This window comes from Pyrus communis, chromosome 11 (assembly GCF_041283825.1).
Source record: "Pyrus communis isolate YQ-2024b chromosome 11, ASM4128382v1, whole genome shotgun sequence".
In the NCBI taxonomy this organism is placed as follows: Eukaryota; Viridiplantae; Streptophyta; class Magnoliopsida; order Rosales; family Rosaceae; genus Pyrus; species Pyrus communis.
Window position 1 is genome coordinate 21,083,537 of NC_142575.1, and position 5,711 is coordinate 21,089,247.

General features: G+C 40.5%; 1 pseudogene; it reads right to left on the reverse strand.

Annotated features, from left to right (window-relative positions):
• Positions 1–319: 319 nt before the first annotated feature.
• On the reverse strand, positions 320–1,219 carry LOC148693076 (uncharacterized; annotated as a pseudogene).
• Between the last annotated feature and the right edge of the window lie 4,492 nt (positions 1,220–5,711).

Sequence of the window (5,711 nt, forward strand, 5' to 3'; positions counted from 1 at the left end):
GTGTTTGTGTTTTTTGTTGATGATGATTTTTCCGTACACAGTTTATGCTCTTGCAGGCCAGGAGCGTTTGTTGTCGCCTTTTACGCTCGTGTGGACAAGGAGCTTTTGGTGCCGTTTGCAGTTTCAGCTCATGCAGACAAAGAGCTTTTGGTGCCGTTTGCAGTTTCAGCTCATGCAGGCAAGGAGCGTTTGTTGCCGTTTGCAGTTTCAGCTCGTTCGGGCAAGGAGCATTGTGCTGTGTATAGTTTAGGCTCATTTAGGCGAGGAGCATTTGTTGTCGCCTTTTAGGCTCATGCGAACGAAGAGCTTTGTGAATTTGTCAAACGATCTTGGAGAGGCATTCCTTGCAATCTTCATACCAAAGAGTCTTGATCGAGTGATTGAAGAAGTCTTTGGGGAAGAAATCACGCACCGTGGTGGCAACAGACGATCTTCGTGTCACAATTTCATCATCTTCAACACTTTCATGTAGATTTGGAGGTTGACGAGAGCTACTTTGCCCCCTTTCTGATTGGTGAACTTGTGGAGGAGACGTATGCTTCTTGTACATTTTCTTTGAAGTGACATGAGTCCATCCTTCAACTTCACTTGACTTGACTAACATAGTTTTGGAGCATGCCCCCAACGGTTGAGGTGAAGATTTTGAGTCGAAAAAGCCAGAAATGACGGTGGTATAGTTTGACTTCACCACATTGTCAAGATCTAGCTCGATGATTCATTTTTGAGCTAGCTTCATGATGAGATTTTTCAGCACAAAGCACTTTTTCGTCGAATGACTGATGAAGCGGTGGAATTTACAGTACCTTGGACTGTCAATACGATTCATCTCTTCCAGCCATCTGCACTCAGGTAGGTCGATCACCTTCTTGTCAAGTAAGTCTTTCAACATGGCAACCACATTAGAGTCGGGGAATGGATAAGTCTTCTTGTTAAGCTCCTTCAAAGTGTGTCTATGCATCTCTTGATCACGAAAAGCTTCCGTTTGAATTGCCTTGCCTCATGTAGAGATTTTGACTAGAGTTGTGCTGATCATCATTGCTTCCTTGGTGGGTTTCCACGCAGCCTTATCCACCTTTGGCCCCAAAACTTTGTAGTCGGCGATTGATTCTTTCTTCCCATGATGGGCGATGCCTAACTCCATATCATGGGCGCGGGTGGCTAACTCCTCAAAGGTTCTTGGTTTGATGCCTTGAAGGATCTAGTGTAGTCCCCATTGCATGCCTTGAACGCACATCTCAATGGCGAAGGTTTTAAAAAGTCGATCTTTGCAATCCAGACTTAATGAACGCCATCTATTGATGTAGTCATCTCTAGCATGCTCATAGTGCGGCGAGTGCTGTAGAAGCGGTTAAGGAATTCCTTTTCTAGTTGATCCTAACTGTTGATAGACTCAGGCTTGAGGTCGGTGTACCAGTCAAAGGCGTTACCTTTTAGCGAGCACACGAACTGCTTGACGAGGTAGTCTCATTTTGTCCCAGCATTGTTGCAAGTTTCAATGAAATGGGCGATATGTTGCTTTGGGTTTCCTTTTTCGTCAAACGGCATGAACTTTGGTGATTGATACCTTGACGGCATATGCAAGCTATCAATCCTCTTGGTGTATGGCTTTGAGTATAGCAGTGCATCTCGCGAAGTGTTTCCTACCTGTGCTCTGACGGTGTTGGCAATCATATCCTGAAGCTGCTGGATGGAAAGAGATCTCATGAGCGCCATTGCTTGGTCTGGCTCCGGCTTCTCAATGTTTTTCTCCACTAGAGGCTCATCTTCTTCGTTGGTTTCTCTATTTAGTGGCTCAACCTTCGGGTCGCGGTCAACTTTTTCGTCATGCTGCGCCTCCAATCGGTTGATGAGTGCGGTGATTTGCAAGTCTTTCTCCTCCGTGATCCTTGTGAGCCTTGCAATTGCTTCACTCATTTGAGCCAGCTGTTCTTCAATAGAGGTAACACCGATGGTCATGACTTGTGCAACCAATAAACACGACTTTTCTTCAGACATCCAGGGTGTTGACGAAGAACCCCATTGGCCATTTTGGGATGTCATCTTGTGTGCCTCAACAGCATGCTTCAGTGCCCTTAGCAAGGTCAGGTTGATGACGGACTCGCACCTTTGATGCTCCCTTTGCTGGCTTAGTGGTACCAACTTTGAAGCGGCATGTTGAGGAATGGTTTTGGCGCCAATGGATGCTCCATTCATGGTGGAAGTGCTCAGGCTTCTTCCCTTGGTGGTTGCAAGAATGGCTTGTTCCTTGCTTGATGCCATTGATTTTGGAGGTGGGCTTTGGTTTTCTTGAACGAAGAAATATATGAGAGGTAGATATTATCCCACCGGGCATGCCAAATTTGTAAACACGAAAATTCCTAACGATGAAAGAGACAAGAACGTGTGTACAAAATATATTTTGTATTAATGATTTTGGGGTTACAATCTCTTTGTAATTTGATCCTCTGATTCGATCTTCGTAAGGTGTTGATTTGTGGATGTGCGATTGATCCAAGGGCCATCGAGGCTTGATCTTGGATGAACAGTTTGAAGTTTCTTCAAGGGCCATTGAGGCTTGATCTTGAAGGTTGAGGGAAGTTTCTTCAAGGGCCTTCAGGGCTTGATCTTTGAAGGTTGATGAACGGGTCTTCAAGGGGCTTTTGGGCTCGATCTTGAATAATGGTTGTGCGGATTTCTTCAAGGGGCTTTTGGGCTTGATCTTAAAAGTTGATGGATGATCAGATCTTCAAGGGCTTTTGGGCTTGATCTTGAAGAACAGTTGGATGTGTGGATTTGTTGACGTTGTTGATCCAAAGGGCCGTTGGGGCTTGATCTTAGGATGATGGACGATGAACGATGAACACTTTCTTCAAGGGCCGTCGGGGCTTGATCTTGAATTGGTGGAAGTTCTTCAAGGGCAGTCGGGGCTTGATCTTGAAGGAGGATTTGACGAAGAATGAAGAGAGCTTTCTTGATCCTTCGAGATTTGCTTGAGATCTTTAGAGTTTCAAAGCTTCAAGGTTTTGGTGTGATATCAATTGCCCTTCCAAAATGAATGCCTTGGCTTCCTATTTATAGAATTCCAAAACTTGATTTTTGGATTTAAATAATCAGTTTGAATAAATCATTTCTGCTAGGTATTGACACGTGTCCTATTTGATGACTTTTCTGATTTATTTCGATTTTTCGTTGAGTCACATGCAACGTGTAAAATTTATGTGACATATGAGCGTTGAAATTTTAATTATTGGTCAACATTCATTTCATCGAAATTTTGATGTCTACAATAACACGTAATGCTGCCATATGTTTAATGCAAAGACCATTGCTACTACTTTCAGGTCACGGGTAGAATAGTTCTGCTTATGATGTTTCAGCTGTCTAGAAGCATAAGCTATCAGTCTCCCATGTTGCATCAACCCAAACCTTGATGTGAAGTATCAACATAAACTTCAAATTCCTTGCTCTAGTCAGGAAAAGCAAATACTGGTGCCTGGGTGAGAAAATACTTCAATTCTTGGTAACTACCTTCATAACCTTCATTCCACTCAAAAGTTACTCCTTTCGTGTTAACTTAGTAAGTGGGGCAACTATAAAAGAAAAGTCTTCCACAAATCTCCGATAATAGCTTGCAAGACCCAAGAAACTTCTTATCTCTAACATATTTCTTGGTTGCTCCTAATTAACAACTGCAGAGATCTTCTACAATCAACAAAGATTCCTTAAGCTGAAATAACATGGCTCAAGAAACCAATATTATCCAATCAAAACTGACACTTGCCAAACTTAGCATAAAGCCTTCTTCGTCTTAACCTTTCCAACACAAGTCTAAGGTGTCTAGCATGGTCTTATTTACTTTTAGAATACACGAGTATATCACCAATGAAGACTATCACAAATTTGTCTAATATGATTGGAAAACTCTATTCATCAAATCCATGAAAGTTGCAGGGGCGTTAATTAAACCAAAAGGCGTAACGAGAAATTCATAATGACCATATCGTGTTTTAAAAGTAATTTTTGGAACATCTTCAGCATGAATCTTCAATTGATGATATCCAGATCTTAAGTCAATTTTAGAGAAAACTTGAGCTCCTCTAAACTGACATAGTCAATGCACAGACGCATGCTCTCATCCTTTTTCTTCACAAACAACATAGGAGCACCACACGGAGAAGTGCTTGGCTGCACAAAACCTTTGTCCACTGACTCTTGCAACTGAACCTTCGGTTCCCTTATTCAGCTGGTGCCATTTGATATGGCGTGAGAGATATCGGATCAGTTCCAGGTAAGAGATCAATGGTATGTTGAATTTATCCAATATAAATCAACCTTTAAGTGGTCTACTACATGTAATAGGAATGTAATATTGGAGAAATAATGTTAATTGTGATTCGATCTCTTAAAGATATTAATCATATATCATGTGTCTTATATTGGAAATAGGATTGATGGAATCCTTAATTGACTATAATTATGATACTTAACTTAGAGGCTAAGAAAGTAAGTTTAGGTTTCCTTTATGGATGGAAACTCTAGCTTTTAGCCTATATATATAAACATTGGTCCCTATAAGCCCTAGAACACACAACATAATGCTTCCCATAGAGTAGTTGTATTTGGCTAGGTGTTTATAGAAGATCTTGGTGTTGCCGTGCTCTACTACTTTTGTGTTCGATTTCCATGGTCACCATTGGAATTAGGTTAGTCACTCCTTCAAGTTGTCGAGAAAATTGATGAACTGAGCTTTAAAATTTTAAGCAACGTGTTGAGAGTAAATACAATTGTCTTGAAATTTTGTGCAATTTGTCAACTCACATCCCTTCAATTGCCGTGAGTAAAGCATACATAACAATGATAATTCTTGAGCAATTGTATAATTAATATATTGTCGTTATGACCTACTTCCTGGGACTGCATGCTTCTTGCAACCAATTGAATTTGGCTCTGATCATTCATGTCAATTGCTTCAAGTCGTAATACACCCATGGCCTAATTAATTTACTTAAGAGACTGAATGCAAACTGCATAATCAATAATTAGATTTGGATTTTAAATGTGGCAAGCCTGCTATTGTTAAAGCTCTTATCGTATTCGGTTCTGATAAAGGGATGTAAAGAAAAGTTTGATTAGTTAATTCATTGGATTAACTATGATTGAAAACCATGGAATATTTCAGAGTTTTATTTCAATTTTAATGCTAATATTTTGGTTGACCATGTACTACTATTGTATAAGTTGAAGCAATGAAGGTTAGGGTTCCTTTTTACACATCCAGCGGCTGCAGCCTACCACCTCAAGGGCTTCAAGGCAGGCTCTATTATATTACCTCGATAGACCTCCTATGTTAGGTGCGTCCAAGGTGGATACCACAACGGCCCCACACGGATCAATGCCTAAGATCACAAGTTCACATGACTGAACTCGGCAAAAGTATAGGTTACATACAATTATAATCTCAAGTTTTTCTTGTAAGCATATGTAGGTATTTACATTTGTTCTAACCTTGCATTGGAGAATTTCTTGAGATTCTTCAGTCGAACAAGCCCAATGAAGAGGTTCGTATATACATCATTATATGAAATTCTGGTATGATCTTTCTTTTGGTCTTTACAATAAATTATATAAGGAATGGTTGTGTTGGATTCATAAAGTGTTCAATTGTTCCCGTAAAATCCAACCATGTTGTGACATCTTTCTGATTGTAGGAGACGGAATTAGTCATATCCTAT